Source organism: Pseudophryne corroboree, chromosome 2 (assembly GCF_028390025.1).
Source record: "Pseudophryne corroboree isolate aPseCor3 chromosome 2, aPseCor3.hap2, whole genome shotgun sequence".
NCBI classification, from domain to species: Eukaryota; Metazoa; Chordata; class Amphibia; order Anura; family Myobatrachidae; genus Pseudophryne; species Pseudophryne corroboree.
Genome location: NC_086445.1, coordinates 431,226,447 through 431,245,039, shown reverse-complemented (window position 1 = coordinate 431,245,039; position 18,593 = coordinate 431,226,447). Strand labels below are relative to the sequence as shown.

Below are 18,593 nucleotides of genomic sequence, written 5' to 3'. Positions count from 1 at the left end.
CATGATTGTTTTATTTCATAATTTACTTAATTTTTTGTTAATTTGTGATCTCACCACATTACCATTTCTTCTCCTTCTAATTTTCCCACCACCCTTTTTTTCAATAGGTAAGCCTAACCCACCTCTCTCATCCACTGTCCGCTATATATCTATATAAGACAGTGGACAGCAGAAGGCAGGGTTTCCTCCCTATTCTGAGCATATCTCACTTCTATTTTTAGTACCCTCTCATCCAGATGCGAGACCACTCTCTGCAATGCTCACAGCAACAGAGAATCTGCGCTAGAAACTGGACAGCAGAAGTACCTTGTTGCTCACTACTCATTACACTCTCTCATTTGTGTCCTAGTGTTTATTACTGCCATATTTCAGCAGCAACGCCCAATCTCATCCGACCTTGGAAGCTAAGCGCTGATAAGCCTGATCAGTACCTAGTAGGGTGACCTCTTGGGAATATCAGGTGCAGTAAGATTGTGACCTCTGATCACAAACAGCAGAAGTGTTAGAGCAACTTCTGAAACTTACCTATTCCTTATCCAACTTTCCCGCAAACCTTCTATTTATCTACAATTGGCTTTGCCTTTAGGCTTATTTATCAATGCTCTTTTGTATCTTTAATAATCATACTTTTATCTTAAATGCTTTGTTATCTACAAGGATCTAGCCTTTTAGCAAACAGAATCTCTACCAGGTGATTACCCTCAGTCATTTGACATTTCAATTATGAACCTTTGTGCCTCTCATCTATTCTCATGAGGTTTTAGACTAGGTGCTTACCTACAATTATCACTGCGGTGATTATATGTACATATCATTTACCTCTACTCCAATTTTGAATTTTGATTAACTCAGGCACCTTAATAATATTAATTTTTTGTAATTTTTTATGTTTTTCAGTATATTTTTCACCACAGGTGCCCATAATTTTGTATCAGGCTTATCCTGATTTCTGTCAATATATATGTTTACTTTGTGTTCTTGAACAATTTTTTTGTATCAAACTCCTCATTACTTTTATTCGTTATTAATTAAATGTTAAGTTTTAATAAACTTATTTCAAATTTCTAAGCGTGCCCCAACACAGAGTCTTTCTTTTTTCTTCTCTTTGCTTAACCATTACTGACTCTGGGAGCACCACCAACTCAAATAATTATTTAGATGTCTTCATTAAGAATCTTTAAATTTAAACTTAGTATCGTTGGTCATTCCCTGAACAGTTTTCTACAATCTGTGTATTAATCTATGTTCATCATTACCACATTTTTCCTGTGCGGAACCAAACCAAATTTCTGTTATCTTTTATTATTTTGTAGATGCAAAAGCCAAAACTACTATGCTGTTAGTTTGCTGTCCGTGGTTTGGCACTTGACATAATAATAATAATAAAAATCATATTTATCTTGAATGTTTTTAAACCAGCTGAACAAACTTGCCCATGGTTGAACTGGCTCCATGCTATTAGAACCTGCTTTTTCAGTTCTAAAACTCAAGAACTTACAGTATATGGTATTTTGAATTTTAGAACCAATTTGTCATACCTTTTAGAGATAAGAATCATGACTTATTTTAGCACATCTACAGAAGATTTATTAATCTCCCACTACACTCACCCCATCAATTAGTGGCAGTGATTGAGGATTATATAATGGCTTGCCTGCATATAAGAGTGTGCAGATGAAGGAAAAGTATTTTGCAGTAGTTTGTGACTGCTACTACCTAGAAAATTAGTAGAAATGTGCACGGACCCCCATGTTTTGGTTTTGGATCTGTATTAACTTTGTGTTTTAATCTCAGATTTGGTTTTGCCAAAACCACCCTCACGTGTTTTGGTTTTGGATCTGTATTTTCTCCAAAAATGTATAAAAACTGTTAAAATCACATAATTTGGGCCTTTTTTGTTCCTACAGTAAGTACTTTTAATAGAAATCAATACAACACAGAAATTTACTAAGAATTATGTGTGGAATATCTTTGCTCTAAAGTAGTAGTAGATAACTCTCTCAAGACCCACTTCTTCACCTAACCCAGCCAAATCTCATCCTAAACCTCTGTTCCATGCTCTCTATGGGGTATATTTACTAAGGTCCCGATTTTGACCGAGATGCCATTTTTTCTTCAAAGTGTCATCTCGGTAATTTACTAAACTCAAATCACGGCAGTGATGAGGGCATTCGTATTTTTTGGGAAGTCCAAGAAAAAAATTACGAATGAATACACCATCGGTCAAAACGCGGCTGTTTAAGTATGAATCTCGGTCATTTACTAAGAAGTGCAAAGCAAAAAAAAATAAAACACTGCCGTGAAAAATTACAACTCGTAAAAAAGTGCTAAAAAAAAACAGACCTGCTTTTTTGATCTGTGATTGGATAGGCATGCACGGATCCATGAGATCCGTGCATGTATATCAGTGGGAAGGGGTGGGAAAGTGGTTATTTTCATAAAAAAAATTGCGTGGGGTCCCCCCTCCTAAGCATAACCAGCCTCGGGCTCTTTGAGCCGATATTGGTTGCAGAAATATGGGGAAAAAATTGACAGGGGTTCCCCCATATTTAAGCAACCAGCATCGGGCTCTGCACCTGGACCTGGTTCCAAAAATACGGGGGACAAAAAGAGTAGGGGTCCCCCGTATTTTAAAAACCAGCACCGGGCTCCACTAGCTGGACAGATAATGCCACAGCCGGGGGTCACTTTTATATAGTGCCCTGCGGCCGTGGCATCAAATATCCAACTAGTCACCCCTGGCCGGGGTACCCTGGGGGAGTGGGGACCCCTTCAATCAATGGGTCCCCCCCCAGCCACCCAAGGGCCAGGGGTGAAGCCCAAGGCTGTCCCCCCCATCCAATGGGCTGCGGATGGGGGGCTGATAGCCTTTGTTGAAAATGTAAAGATATTGTTTTTAGTAGCAGTACTACAAGTCCCAGCAGGCCTCCCCCGCATGCTGGTACTTGGAGAACCACAAGTACCAGCATGCGGCGGAAAAACGGGCCCGCTGCTACCTGTAGTACTAATACTAAAAAAATACCTAAAAAAAGACAAGACACACACACCTTGAAAGTAAAGATTTATTACATACATCCACACAAACATACATACATACTTACCTTATGTTCACACGCAGGTCGGTCCTCTTCTCCAGTAGAATCCATGGGGTACCTGTTGAATAAATTATACTCACCAGATCCAGGGTACCAGGCTCCTTGGCGAATCCATTTGTAATCCACGTACTTGATTAAAATAAAAAAACGGAGACCCGAGCCACGCACTGAAAGGGGACCCATGTTTTCACATGGGTCCCCTTTCCCCGAGTGCCAGAAACCCACTCTGACTTCTGTCTAAGTGGGTTTCTTCAGCCAATCAGGGAGCGCCACGTTGTGGTACCCTCCTGATCGGCTGTGTGCTCCTGTACTGATTGACAGGCAGCACGCGGCAGTGTTACAATGTAGCGCCTATGCGCTCCATTGTAACCAATGGTGGGAACTTTCTGCTCAGCGGTTGACCGAAAGTGACCTCACCGCTGAGCAGAAAGTTCCCACCATTGGTTACAATGGAGCGCATAGGCGCTACATTGTAACACTGCCGCGTGCTGCCTGTCAATCAGTACAGGAGCACACAGCCGATCAGGAGGGTGCCACAACGTGGCGCTCCCTGATTGGCTGAAGAAACCCACTTAGACAGAAGTCAGAGTGGGTTTCTGGCATTCGGGGAAAGGGGACCCATGTGAAAACATGGGTCCCCTTTCAGTGCGTGGCTCGGGTCTCCGTTTTTTTATTTTAATCAAGTACGTGGATTACAAATGGATTCGCCAAGGTACCCTGGATCTGGTGAGTATAATTTATTCAACAGGTACCCCCTGGATTCTACTGGAGAAGAGGACCGACCTGCGTGTGAACATAAGGTAAGTATGTATGTATGTTTGTGTGGATGTATGTAATAAATCTTTACTTTCAAGGTGTGTGTGTCTTGTCTTTTTTTAGGTATTTTTTTATTATTAGTACTACAGGTAGCAGCGGGCCCGTTTTTCCACCACATGCTGGTACTTGTGGTTCTCCAAGTACCAGCATGCGGGGGAGGCTTGCTGGGACTTGTAGTACTGCTACTAAAACCAATATCTTTACATTTTCAACAAAGGCTATCAGCCCCCCATCCGCAGCCCATTGGATGGGGGGGACAGCCTCGGGCTTCACCCCTGGCCCTTGGGTGGCTGGGGGGGGACCCCTTGATTGAAGGGGTCCCCACTCCCCCAGGGTACCCTGGCCAGGGGTGACTAGTTGGATATTTGATGCCACGGCCGCAGGGCACTATATAAAAGTGACCCCCGGCTGTGGCATTATCTGTCCAGCTAGTGGAGCCCGGTGCTGGTTTTAAAAATACGGGGAACCCCTACTCTTTTTGTCCCCCATATTTTTGGAACCAGGACCAGGCGCAGAGCCCGATGCTGGTTGCGTAAATATGGGGGAACCCCTGTCAATTTTTCCCCCATATTTCTGCAACCAGGATCGGCTCAAAGAGCCCGAGGCTGGTTATGCTTAGGAGGGGGGACCCCACGCAATTTTTTTGTGTGATTTTACAGTGTTTATTTAAAAAAAAAAAAATGAACCCCAGCACGGATCACACAGATCCGGCCGAGATTCATTGTGATAAAGTCGGCAGTGTTTTGCTAATCACTGCCGTAAAAAAAGGGGAAAAAACACGAATGACATCGACATCGGAACAAATGAAAATGCAGAATACGACAGCTTAGTAAATTAGTCGTAATAAATTCAAAAAGTTGCAGTTTTACACTTTCGATGTCATTCGTGATTATTCTCCCACCAAATCGGGAGAATTACGAATGTTAGTAAATATACCCCTATGTACCTGATCTGTCTCACCCCTGTCTGTCTACTACTCCCCTTTAGAATGTAAGCTCTCACGAGCAGGGCCCTCTTCCCTCATGTGCTTATCCTTTTCTTACTCTAATAATATTCAACTGCACCAAATCCAGCAGTCTTCTGCCACCTGATACTTATTCCAGTGTCATCTGCTGATGTAGCTATGTTTATTTACCCTGTACTTGTCCTATACTGTCATCAACTAGAATGTAAGCTCTCACGAGCAGGGCCCTCTTCCCTCATGTGCTTATCCTTTCTTACTTTAATAATCTCCAACTGCATCAACTCCAGCAGTCTCCTGCCACCTGATACTTATTCCAGTGTCCTCTGCTGATGTAACTATGTTTATTTACTCTGTATTTGTCCTATACTGTCATCAACTGTAAGTTGCTGTTTTCCTGTTTGATTATTCATGTACTCTGTAATTGGGCGCTGCGGAACCCCTGTGGCGCCATATAAATAAAGGATAATAATAATAATCAACTGTAAGTTGCTGTTTTTCTGCTTGATTATTTGTTTATGTACTCTGTAATTGGGTGCTGCAGAACCCTTGTGGCGCCATATAAATAAAGGATAATAATAATAATAATAATAATAACAAACAGCACAGAAAAAAAACCTAAACCATGTGTAAAATATCCATAGCTGAGACATGGATGACCCTGTACAAGTGCACATGACCCCAGACATGGATACCCATGTACAAGTGTCCAATTTGTACCTAACTCCTGGGGTCTGAATCAATCAGTCTTTTTGTTGAGCTGCGGTTAAGATGCCAGCTGTCGTGATCCTGGCAGTAAGAATACCGATGCTAGAATCCCGAATTCTGACATCCATTAGAATGTCGTTGCTGAAATCCCAACAGGGTCAGGAGACTAATGACAGAATCCCAGCAGCCATCATCCTGACCATACGTATAATGGTCGGATTAGGGCTGGGGTGGGGTAGGTAAGGTTTAGGCATCACCCAGGGGGTTAGGGGCGTTTAGGCTGCTGGGAGGCAGGGAAATGGTTAGCCACCATCAGGTGGAGGTTAGGTTTAGGCACTGAGGGGGGATGGTTTGGGTTGGGGCATTAAGGTTATTCTGCAGGGAGGCAGGGATAGGATTATCCACCATCAGGGGACAGGTTAGGTTTAGGTATTAAATGGGGGAGTGTTAGGGTTTGGCTGTGAGGAAAGAGGTGTTAGGTTCGGGCACCACAGAGGGGGTAGAGTTAGGCACTAAGGGGCAGGTTAGGGTTAGACTGTGGGAAGGGAATGTTAGGGTTAGGGAGTAGGGGAGAGATGAAAACATACTTACCTCACACCTGTCTGGATTTCAAACAGTGGGATGCCAGCATCGCTACTGTGACCACTGGGACCCCGTCCAGCGGACAAACATACTGAACCTGCCCTAAGATCTCCCCAACCATAAAAACAGTGTTCCATACCTGCGGGTTGGGTACAGATTGGGTCGAATACAGTGCAGGTTACAGTGCAGGTCAGATACAGTTTGGGATGGATACAGGGCAGGTTACAGTGAATGTTGGATACAGTGTGGGTTTGATACAGTGTGGGTCAGATACAGTTTGGGAAGGATACAGTGCAGGTTTGACACAGTGCAAGTCAGCTACTGTGTAGGTTATAAACAGTGTGGGCCAGATACAGTGTAGGTCAGATATAGTGTAGGTTTAATACAATGTGGGTCAGACAAAGTGTAGGATGAATACAGTGTGGGTTGTATACAGCGTGGGTTGTATACAGTGCAGTTCAGATACAGTGCAGGTTACAGACAGTGTGGGCCAGATACAGTGCGGTCAGATATAGTGTGTAGATTGGATACAATGTGGGTCAGATACAGTGTGGATGAAAACAGTGAGGGTCAGATATAGTATGAGTTGAATACAGTGCAGGTTGGATACAGGGTAGGCTACAGTGCAGGTTGGATATAGTGCAGGTCAGATACAGTGTAAGGAAGATATAGTGGGGGTCAGATACAGTGCAGGTTACACACAATGCAGGTCAGATACAGTGTGGGTTAGATAAAATGCAAGTTAGAGTGAGTTGGATACTGTGTGGGCTTGTTACAGTGCAGGTCAGATGCAGTACAGCTTACAGTGCATTTAAGATACAGTGTGGGTTGGATACACCAGTAGTGCACTTTCTGTGACTGCAGGCGAGAGGGGGGCCCCCAGATGAAAAATAGTGTCCGTGAGGATGATGCCAGTGGTGTTGACAGTGCAGGGGTTCTGGCAGTGTCCTCTGTGCAGAGGTGCCGACTGTGTTGGCAGTGCGTGGGTGCTGGTGATGTCTTCTGTGCTGGGATGTTGCCAGTGTCCTCTGTGTGGGGGTGTCAGTGGTGTTACAAGTGCATGAGTGCTGGTGATGTCCTCTGTGTGGGGGTGCCAGTGGTGTTGGCAGTGCGTGTTTGCCGGCAGTGACATCTGTGTGTGGATTTTGGCATGTTCTCTGTTTGGGGGTGTCAGCTGTGTGGCAGTACAGTGTGCCGGCAGTGTCCTCTGTGGAAGGGGGGCAGCAATGTTGGTGGCAGGGGGTGCTGGCGGTGTCCTCAGTGTGGGAGGGTGGGGGTGGCTGGTATCTTTAATTGTGTCCCAATTGAACTTCATGGGCAAGCGCTAATTGTCTGAGAGCCATGACAGACAGCTCTCTCAGTCAATTAGTGGTAAGCCAATTTAATTCAATGGACTGTAGCCCAAAGCAAATCCTCAAGATCCTACAGCAGGACCTCAAGGTTTTGCCTTGATTTGGGATATGGGGCAGCCAGGGAGATCTGAGCTGTAACTCAGATCACCTCATATTGGTTCTAGGATGCAGTTAAGTTCCCGACAGTTGGGAGCCTGGTGGTCAAAATACCAATGCTGTAATCCTGACAGCAGTCAAAATGTCGTTGATCGAAATCCCACCCACCACCCTGTATTTCCACTAGAGTGGTGGTCCACCCCCCCACCCAAGGGAGAATATAATAGTGTGGTGAGCAATGCTCACCACTGAGCCTGAAGTTTGGAGAGTGCAGCGAGCCTACGAGGGAACATGCAGTGTTCCATGTTGATATTTTGACTGATGGGATTCTGGTGTCGGTACTTTGACTCCCGGATCCCGACTGGGGAAATTCTACTGAATCCTCCTCTATGTTCAGGTGATCCAGTTCTCAGAGAACCAGACATGCTCATCTCTAAAAATTAGCATAAGTGCAAAACAGATTTTCTACATTATGCTTCTATTATATGATATGCCTATAAGTCCAATAAAGGGGATGCCATTAGCATGCAGGCAGTAGGGATGCCAGCAGTCATGTGACTGATGCCAGAAACCCAACACCACTTTAAATCCTGGCACCGGAACACCGACCGCTAACATTTCAAAGGTAAGTATCAGAGTCACTGTTAGGGTTAGCGCCCATGTTGGGATACAGATTAGGCAATAGAGGGGTGTTAATCCTAGCTGCTAACCCCCTGAGTCTTAGAACTAGTCACCCCACCACTTCCCGATGCATAGCACTAGCCACCACCCCAGGAGGGTTAGGGTAGAGGACAGGGGGAGGGATAACGTAATTACCATGTCCCCTGTCAGCATTCTCATTGTCTGGATGCTGGTGTTGATCATGTGACCACCAGCATCCCAACAGCCATGATCAAATACTAAACACCAATAAAGAATATGTTTGACTGGAATAGAATTGTATAAGGAAACAGTGAAGACAGTATTTATGTATACAGTACTTTACAGCTAGGAATGGTAATATCTTCAATATCAATGACTTCACTAAAGAGCAGCACTTTTATATTTCAGACGTCATAACTGAAAATTGATAATCATTCTTCTATTCATTCAAACTCTCACAGACCTGTTAAATTTCTTTTTAAATGAAACAAGTTATTGACAGGTCTTTAAAATAGCTTCTAGTGCGGTTTAAATAATACCACTGGTTAGTTTTACAATTGTCTACAACTGCCTGCAATGTTCTAAGATTTTCAACTTGAACTAAAAGAAAGGAAAGATACTGTATAATAAAGAGGCAGAATACAATGACACAGCTTTGAAAAGTCAATATGGCAAAAAAAACCTTCCAAATTCAAATAATTAGTCCCTGAAGACACCATTTGCTCTGCATTTATTTTAGAGACAAAGAAAGCAAAATTATTAACTTCATTTCTGATGAATATATTATTTCACAAACCTCTTTACAGAGGCAATCCTATGTTGAAACAAAAAGTGATTATATAGTGCACATCAATCTTGTTACCTAAATTGTGATAATGTTACTAATGTGTGGTTTTAGCTGATTTTATTTGCAGTTTGAAAACTGTTAGAGTTACTTAAAGTTAAACTGCACATAACATAGCATATTTACCCTGTGTGATTTGAAACCAGCATTCCATTTTTTCTGCAGAAAGCAAGTAGTGTACACACAAGGCCAGATTAAGCCTTTTGTTTGTGTGTGTGTGGAGGGGGGGGGGGATTCAAGACACAGAGGGGCCTATCCCCACTCCTCCTGCCCTACCCCTCATCAGCACTCATCATTCAGCTCGCTCCCACTTCTCATCCAGCCTGCCCTTGAAAACTAATCAAATTATGACAGCAATTAAAATCAGTTTAAAAGTTGCTTTGACTAATTTATCTACAGAGCATTAGATAGAGTAATAAGATACAGAAATCATGACATACAAAAAATAAATATCACATATGACAGCTCTGTCCACAGGTAGGCTTACCATACTACCATTAAACCAGTTCTCTATCCTGTTTTTGGATATGTCTTGAGAAAGGTCACATTCGATGATCGAAACGTCAACACATTATAATGACTTGAGAGTAACAAAACTACTTTATTTGCCTGCAATAAGAAGATCCTGGTAAGTACACCTTATTATATACAGATTCTCTCTCTCAAAAAAAAAAAAAAAAGAGACAATTTGGGAGCTAGGCCAGTGTAAAAATTGTGCAACAGCAGACCACAATGCAGATTTTAAGCACAGGAAAATCCACAATCACGGGACGGTAGGGCTCCTCCAACTTAAAATATAAAAAGGAGAAAGGAGCACCTCCGGTAAAATATTGGCACTACCACAGTGTATGAATTCATAATATGAGTGGACCCATACCAAATTCTGTATGATACATAAAAATGCTTATCTCAGGTTCTTTCAATGATACACAAGTGGTCACCAACCATGTGAAGTTTCAAGAGTTTTTAATTCAGATCCAGAATACATAAAAAATAAAATACAAAAAACACATAGGCCCTCATTCCGAGTTGTTCGCTCGCAAGCTGCTTTTAGCAGCTTTGCACACGCTAAGCCGCCGCCTACTGGGAGTGAATCTTAGCTTCTTAAAATTGCGAACGAAAGATTTGCAATATTGCGAAAAGACATCTCTGTGCAGTTTCTGAGTAGCTCGAGACTTACTCTGCCAGTGCGATCAGTTCAGTGCTCGTCGTTCCTGGTTTGACGTCACAAACACACCCAGCGTTCGCCCAGACACTCCTCCGTTTCTCCAGCCACTCCCGCGTTTTTCCCAGAAACGGTAGCGTTTTTTCACACACGCCCATAAAACGACCAGTTTCCGCCCAGAAACACCCACTTCCTGTCAATCACATTACGATCACCAGAACGAAGAAAAAACCTCGTAATGCCGTAAGTAAAATTCCTAACTGCATAGTAAATTTACTTGGCGCAGTCGCAGTGCGAACATTGTGCATGCGCAATAAGCGGAAAATCGCTGAGATGCGAAGAAAATTACCGAGCGAACAACTCGGAATGACCACCATAGTGTAATCCAATTTACATTAGAAACACAGAAACATCAAGTAAATGCCTGTACATGAATATAGAGCTATAGAAGCTTATCTGAATACCAGCAGATATCACACAGCGCGTTACGTCTTGGAGGAACTGTGTGTCATACTTCTGACTTCCTCAGGAGCAATGGCTGTATTCAAAACTCTTTAAACTTCACATGGTTGGTAACCTCGTGTGGATCTTTGAAAGAACCTGAGATAAGCCTTTTTAAGTATAATATTTGGTACATGTCCATTTGGTACGTGTCCACTCATATTATGAATTCACGCACTGTGCTGGTATCAATATTTTACTTGCACTAGGAGGCGCTCCTGTCCCCTTTTTGTAATATATATATATATATATTTATTTATATATAGTATATAGTGCAACTTCACTATATATATATATTATATAGTGCAACTTCACTGTTAGTATCAGCAGAATTCTCCTTGACAGATCCTCCTTCCTGGTCCCCCCTCCCAAACCTCCAAACCTGGCTCAGGCAGTTCCTGCTCAGAATCCTCTACTGTGACGTCAGCCAGGGTAAGCACCTGCTTTGCATCCTAATACTGCTTGCCCAAACCTAGGGGACGTGATGTGGTATACTTGTCTTCTGTTGATCGCTCACTGTTGGGAAAGCTAAAGTGGAGGGGGAGCCTGTGTGGGAGGAGGGGGGGGGGGGAAATCCTTCCTGATCAAAATGATTCAGCACTTTGTACTGCCAGCTTGACGTAAGGATGCAGCACACAGGAACTGTTTCCAGACTACAATAGAATTATGAAAATATGCAAATTATTGATCCTGCAATAACAGAAGTGGTTGCATAACCACCATTCATAGTACACATCCACTACACATGGTGATTTATTTGAGGTGAAGGGAGAACCCTTGATTACATATTACAAAGGGAGGCACTTTTTTCACTCTTTTGCTGATACAAAGAATGGCCTGTCTTTGAAGAATGGGCCACTTGAGGAGCAGCACTCAAGATTATAAAGGAGGTGTGTTTGACCAGATTTGTTTGTCACTGGACATTGAATCAATAATAGAAGTTATTTTGGTGGAGCACTAAGTACCAATGCGTATGCACCACAATGCACACGTGTGTCGGACAGCAACAAAAGGCATCACTGGTCAGCGACAGGATGGTGCGAAAAATCATATCTCACTGGCGTTCACAAGGTGATTGACAGGAAGAGGCCATTTGTGGATGGTAACTGACCATTTACTGGGAGTGTCTGAAAAAACGCAGGTATACCCAAGCGTTTTCAGGGAGGGTGCCTGACATCAGCTTCTGCCCCAATCAGCCTGATTTGATTGCACTGTAGGAGTAAGTACTGGCTGCCAGAGACTGCAAAAAGAGGACTTTAGCAGCTAGACGTACACATAGGATCGCACACTTACGCGTAGAATATACACTCCCCCTGGAGGCAGCAACTTTCTGAACGCAGAACAGCAAAATTAGCAGCCCAGCAATCAGATCTGATTAACCCCCTAAGACATAAAACCAACCATAGAAACTTATGGAAGCAGCCCTAATAGGGGTGGGGGTCTGTTGAGGGGGGCAGGATCCCTCCTCATAAGAGTGAAAATGGATAACAGAAAAGTACCTTGGCGCCAACAAAGAATCAGCTGCACACAGGCTGGTCTAAAAGGCATCCCCAATACCAAGGATAAAATGGGTAAGGTGAAGTAAGACCAGATGTCGTGCACTTATAAGATTAATGAAAAAAGGGGTACTTTCCTCACAAGTCTTCTGCTAAATACTTCATATAAATAGGATCCATATGTGGGAAAAAACAGAATTCCAAATATAGTGTAGTATATTCTAACTTTGAAAAATGAGTATATACGGATGATGTCAATGAAAATAGATGGGGGATTACCAGAACTAAGTGCAATACAAGCCACGATATATGCCTTTCAAAAGTATTCCTCAGCTTGGATGGTCGTGTGTCAATCCCCTCACAGGTCCTCTGTCGTCAACCTTTACCACAAACGCTCCCCAGAAACGAAATTCATATAGGGAAAACAGAATTCCAGATATAGTGTAGTAGGTTCAGAGAAAAGTAATTTTAATATATACAAATAAAAATTGGCTGTATACAGCCTTGATGAAGGGAGAGATCCCGAAACTGGTCGGCACTGCATGACAGGAGAAACTTGTGTGGCAAAGAGCTTCACTGGACGGACGGAACTGTGTGTCATTTTGGGAGACGGATTTCCCGGAGCCAGCTTTTTCGTAACATCAAAGGCACATATTTCTTGAAAATCCGGTAAACCTCCAACTTTACCTTTTTATATCAGGGGATATTTGAGCTGTATTCTTTCCAGTGAGACTCATTATTCAACGCTGATTTTATTATTATTTGTGGTAATTCTCCATCTATTACCTTTTATGTATTGGCAATTTTTATTTGTATATATTAAAATTACTTTTCCCTGAACCTACTACACTATATCTGGAATTCTGTTTTCCCTATATGAATTTCGTTTCTGGGGAGCGTTTATGGTAAAGGTTGACGACAGAGGACCTGTGAGGGGATTGACACACGACCATCCTAGCTGCGGAATACTTTTGAAAGGCATATATCGTGGCTTGTATTGCACTTAGTTCTGGTAATCCCCCATCTATTTTCATTGACATCATCCGTATATACTCATTTTTCAAAGTTAGAATATACTACACTATATTTGGAATTCTGTTTTTTTCCCACATATGGATCCTATTTATATGAAGTACTTAGCAGAAGACTTGTGAGGAAAGTACCCCTTTTTTCATTAATCTTATAAGCGCTCAACATCTGGTCTTACTTCACCTTACCCATTTCCCTCCTCATAAGACCTAATTCTGAGTTGCACATGGTTGCAGCCTCCCTTGCATATTTTGCTGCAAATGTGTCTGCTACTTTATAGTAATGCCACTACAATGCCTTTCCCTAGTGTACATCCATGCATCCAAATATGCAAGGACTGAAACACCCATTTTCAGTGTCTTCAAATGATGAACTCAAATTGGTTGCACCATTGAAACTTTCACCAGCCCTATGCTAAGTGCAGATAAACCATCTGAGTATGGTCTCCAATGTAAGAATTTCAGTGTCTCAATATGCAACCACTGTTATCAACAGACCATACTACATGTTACCTCTGAATCTGATTATCCAATGTCCTGTAACTGCCTTGGAATGCCCATACACATTTTTAAAACACTTTTCAGTGTGTGTGTCTGTATCTGGACTGCAACTCTGTACAAACACTATCGGGATGCATGCATAGTGTAACTTAGATGCATATGCAGACGAAAAACAAGAAAAAGAAAAGACATTGCCTCCCCATAGGAAATAAATAAAGACTTTGGCACACAGACAAAAAACAAACACATTGACAGAAAACAATAAAACACATTTGCCCCCAAAAGGAACAAATAAAATAAATTAGCCCCCAAACTGGGTTAAGCAAATTTAATTTGTTCATGGGCCTGGTTGTTAAGCATGATGGTCTCAAACTCATTGACTGTTCCCAAACATAAAACCAAGATATCATCAATATATTTTAGGAATAAAAGAGTATGCCTATTAAACTCCTTGTTTTGCAAAAAAAAGTGTTTCAAATTAAAGCATGTGCACATTTGCGAAAGAATGGGCTATGTGTGAGCCCAACACAAATCCTCATTTCTGCAAGAAGAATTCATCAATAAACAGAAATAGTTCTCTCAAGCAATGACTTGAAGAAACTGATATGAGGACCCTTGTACTTGGTGTGCTTTGAAAAATTATTCTATGAAATCTAATTCCTCACTTTGCAGAATGCTAGTATACAAAGAGAACACATCAATAGTACATAGCACCAAGGATGTAAGTAAATTACACAGACCATGAAGCTTGTTCAATAGAGTGTTATTGACATTAAGACAGGTGGATTCATGCATAATAAGAGGTTGTACAAATTGATCTAAATATTAGAGATTGTGCTATACTGGTAATGTATAAATCAGGGTACTATTGGTTTACCCACCACAAGCAAGTTATCTGTTTCAGATGTAATATAGCTTTCAAGTACTGTTTCAGATAATATTGTATTAATAATCAATATATTGCTTTTTATTCAATAGTTGGTTCTTTCTGCAGGGTACACTACACATCTGGATCATGCAGCTGCCAGCATATTTCGGTTTCATAAGCAGACAATCTTGAATAACAAGAGATCTGCCATTGTTGGCAGGGCGTATGATGATGTTACTGTCTTTGCTTAGAGCCTGGAAAGCTGCATAGTTCTCTTTTGAAGATCATGTTGTATTATTTTATTTGTATTCATTTGCTGCTGCATCTCATGGTCCATTGGACATACACAACTGTTAATGGATGGATCATGTGCCTGTTTATATTATACAGCTAAGGAAGGGGTTAATTTGCCAGACAGCAGAGAGGTAAAATTACAGTAGGTGGCTGGTCAGGGTCTTGGGTAGCCAGCAGGGCCAGATTAATCCTAGACTGCACTTAAAACAGGGGGGACTGGGGGATGGGGGTTACATTAAATTGGACATACCTTCTAATGTGACCCATTCCATGAGGGACAAAATACTCTCTACCTGAACTTCCCTCTTAATATACAGTATGATTGGTGTAACCTGTGTTGAACTATTTAATTGATACTAAAGGTAGTGTATTTCAACATGGATGATTGCAATCAAAAATCAAGAGGGAAGTCCAGGTAGAGAGCATTTTGTCCCAGGAATGTGTCATGTAGGGAGGTATGGATTGTGGATATTAAACTATTGTATAACATTTTATTTTAATGGAACAAAGACAACTTAACCTTAAAATACACAGAGAAAAATAAAATCTATAATTTATCTTGTCATATGCAAGAAATGCAGCAGCCTTTGTACTACATACACACTAGGACAGTACTCAGGAGGACTCTTTGTGTGTGTGTCTCTCTTTAGACCCAAATGTCCTCATTAGAGAACATGTTATACATGACCCAGACTCCCAGGAGGGGAGTAAGAAAAGCTGGGATCCTTGGGTCACTTACAGCTCTCCCCCCTCTGCTATCTCTCCTCTGGTCAGGAAGCTTATTGGTAACTCATGAAACTTGGTAATCCTGTGTCTCTGTCTGCACTGCATACTGTCCAGCTCACATTCTGTCCACCTGGTTCTGCTGATGCAAAAGAGGGATAGATAGTAATGTTAGTGTGCCCAAGCGAGAGGTGCCCCTGACAGGTGGGGCCCAGGTTACAGTATTCACTGTGCCCCTCCCTTAAATTGGCTATGGTACCTACTGTAGTGCTAACACTCCACTCCTCACAAATGTACAAACTTGTCCCTCATTCCTCACTGGGATACTTAGTCATGGCAAAAAGAGGACTGTAGAGTGATTAATAGAACCACTAACCAGTGTCACCTGCACCCACCTCATCTGCATCATCCACTTTAGTCCAGGGAACCTGTAGTTGTCCCTTAGTCCTAATGTGACCCCTCGTTTCTGTCATAAGCGTGCATTCAGGAACTGGGATTCTTCTGCAGCTTCTGCTAGTCTCTGCCGGGTCTCCTCCTCCCCCATAGTCAGACCCATCCCTACAGGGACGACTGCATGATTCAAGATTACCGGGGGAAGGTCACTAGGGGCAGTCATGGAGATGGTACAACAGGCACTAAAAAAATCCTCCCACAAAACCAATGTTCTTCACAACTCTTGACATTTTGAGTCATTATTCAAGCAGTGACCACTTTAGATGTGTATCTTAAACACCTTTACTGTAGTATTTTTTTAAATGACCACTTTTCCCTACAGTATCTAATGTGATCTTATCCAAACATATAGAATGCTAGAACATTACCAGTACTTTACAATACTGCTTATAGAGGTGTATTATGGTATCTGTGATCTCTGGCTTTTACCATACAGTAATTGCATTTCCCATATTTTGTAAAACTAGTTCCATGTGGTGGACTTGTAAGGTTGCGTACATTTCTTAATATTTTTCTCAAACTTCTAATTGCCTGTTTAAATTATTTTGGGTAAGAAAATTAATCTATACAGATCCTATGATGTTAATGTTGATCTCTGGATATAGACAGTGGAGTATTATATACAAGTGCATTTATGTATGTTTAACAAACAAACAAACAAACAAACAAACAAACAAACCGCTCACTTCATAATTTTATCAGAAGACTGTGGTGGCTATGCAGATTACAGAACTCTGATCTGTTTCCGACAAAGGGCCTAATTCAGACCTGATCGCAGCAGCAAATTTGTTAGCTAGTGGGCAAAACCATGGCCCTCATTCCGAGTCGTTCGCTCGGTAATTTTCATCGCATCGCAGTGAAATTCCGCTTAGTACGCATGCGCAATATTCGCACTGCGACTGCGCCAAGTAATTTTACAATGAAGATAGTATTTTTACTCACGGCTTTTTCTTCGCTCTGGCGAACGTAGTGTGATTGACAGGAAATGGGTGTTACTGGGCGGAAACACAGCGTTTTCGGGGTGCGTGGATAAAAACGCTACCGTTTCCGGAAAAAACGCAGGAGTGGCCGGAGAAACGGGGGAGTGTCTGGGCGAATGCTGGGTGTGTTTATGACGTCAAACCCGGAACGACAAGCACTGAACTGAACGCAGATGCCGAGTAAGTCTGAAGCTACTCTGAAACTGCTAAGTAGTTTGAAATCGCAATATTGCGAATACATCGGTCGCAATTTTAAGAAGCTAAGATACACTCCCAGTAGGCGTAGGCTTAGCGTGAGCAACTCTGCTAAATTCGCCTTGCGAGTGATCAACTCGGAATGAGGGCCAATGTGTACTGCAGGTGAGGCAGATATAACACGTGCAGAGATTTGGGTGGGGTGTATTTGAACTGAAATCTAAATTTCAGTGTAAAAATAAAGCAGCCAGTATTTACCCTGCACATAAACAATATAACCCACCCAAATCAAACTCTCTCTGCAAATGTTATATCTGCCCCACCTACACTGCACATGGTTTTGCCCATTAGATAACAAATTTGCTGCTGCGATCAGGTCTGAATTAGGCCCAATGTCAGGCCTATAATTTTTTCTTCTGTTTTTCTGTGCACCTGCATTCAAGAGAGCTTCCTCTAAATACTTAAATGTTGAAATCACAATAACCTACAATTATAAAAATTTTTTGAAGACTACAATCATTGCAACAGCTATACATTGTTTTCATTAAGTTTTTATTACATCGGTCAATTAATGAGACACTGTAAATATGCAATTATTATTAATATATTTAAAAAATGCACCACAAAAATTGAATATGCTGTATACTGGCGATAGAGAGCATATAAAAAATATGTACCTGCATGCAAGTCAATGAAAATACAGGAAACATAATACAGTATATGTATAACAGAATGACAGATGTCATAAAATATATGCAAGCGGCAATGTACAAGGTTATAGAAACCAGTGGTGTTACAAGTCTGGTGCGAGGGGTGCATCCCACACTAGGGTGTAAGTCTCAGAAGGGGTGACCCCAAAGTGATGGCTCTTCTGCGGTTACAGGAGCCGGGTGCTGCAGTGTGATATTATCTTACAGCACCAGGCTCCTGCCATAGATGAAGAGCCGGCACTACACACAGCCCAGTCTCCAGGGAAACTGGACGATCCCTGTGAGGCCATGTCCCTTTTTATTATGTCACACCTCTTTTTGGGCACCCAAGCCTCTGATGCGGTGCACTAATGCAGAGTGCACAGCAGGTGTCACCACACACAGTGACACCTCTAATAGAAACTCACAGATGCATAGATTATTTCTGTTGCTTGGATGTACAGTATAATTGTTCATTTAGACCTATGTAAATAAAAGTAATCCGTGTTCACCAATAATAGGTGTTACAATATTTGCTAAATGTTCTTTTTTATCTGAGATGCCTGGCAAGAGCTGTTCCTTCTTCCCATTGTAGTACTCTGCC

General features: G+C 42.1%; 1 pseudogene; it reads left to right on the top strand.

Moving 5' to 3' along the window:
- Nucleotides 1-353: 353 nt before the first annotated feature.
- On the top strand, nucleotides 354-472 carry LOC135051845 (5S ribosomal RNA; annotated as a pseudogene).
- The last annotated feature ends 18,121 nt before the right edge of the window (nucleotides 473-18,593 follow it).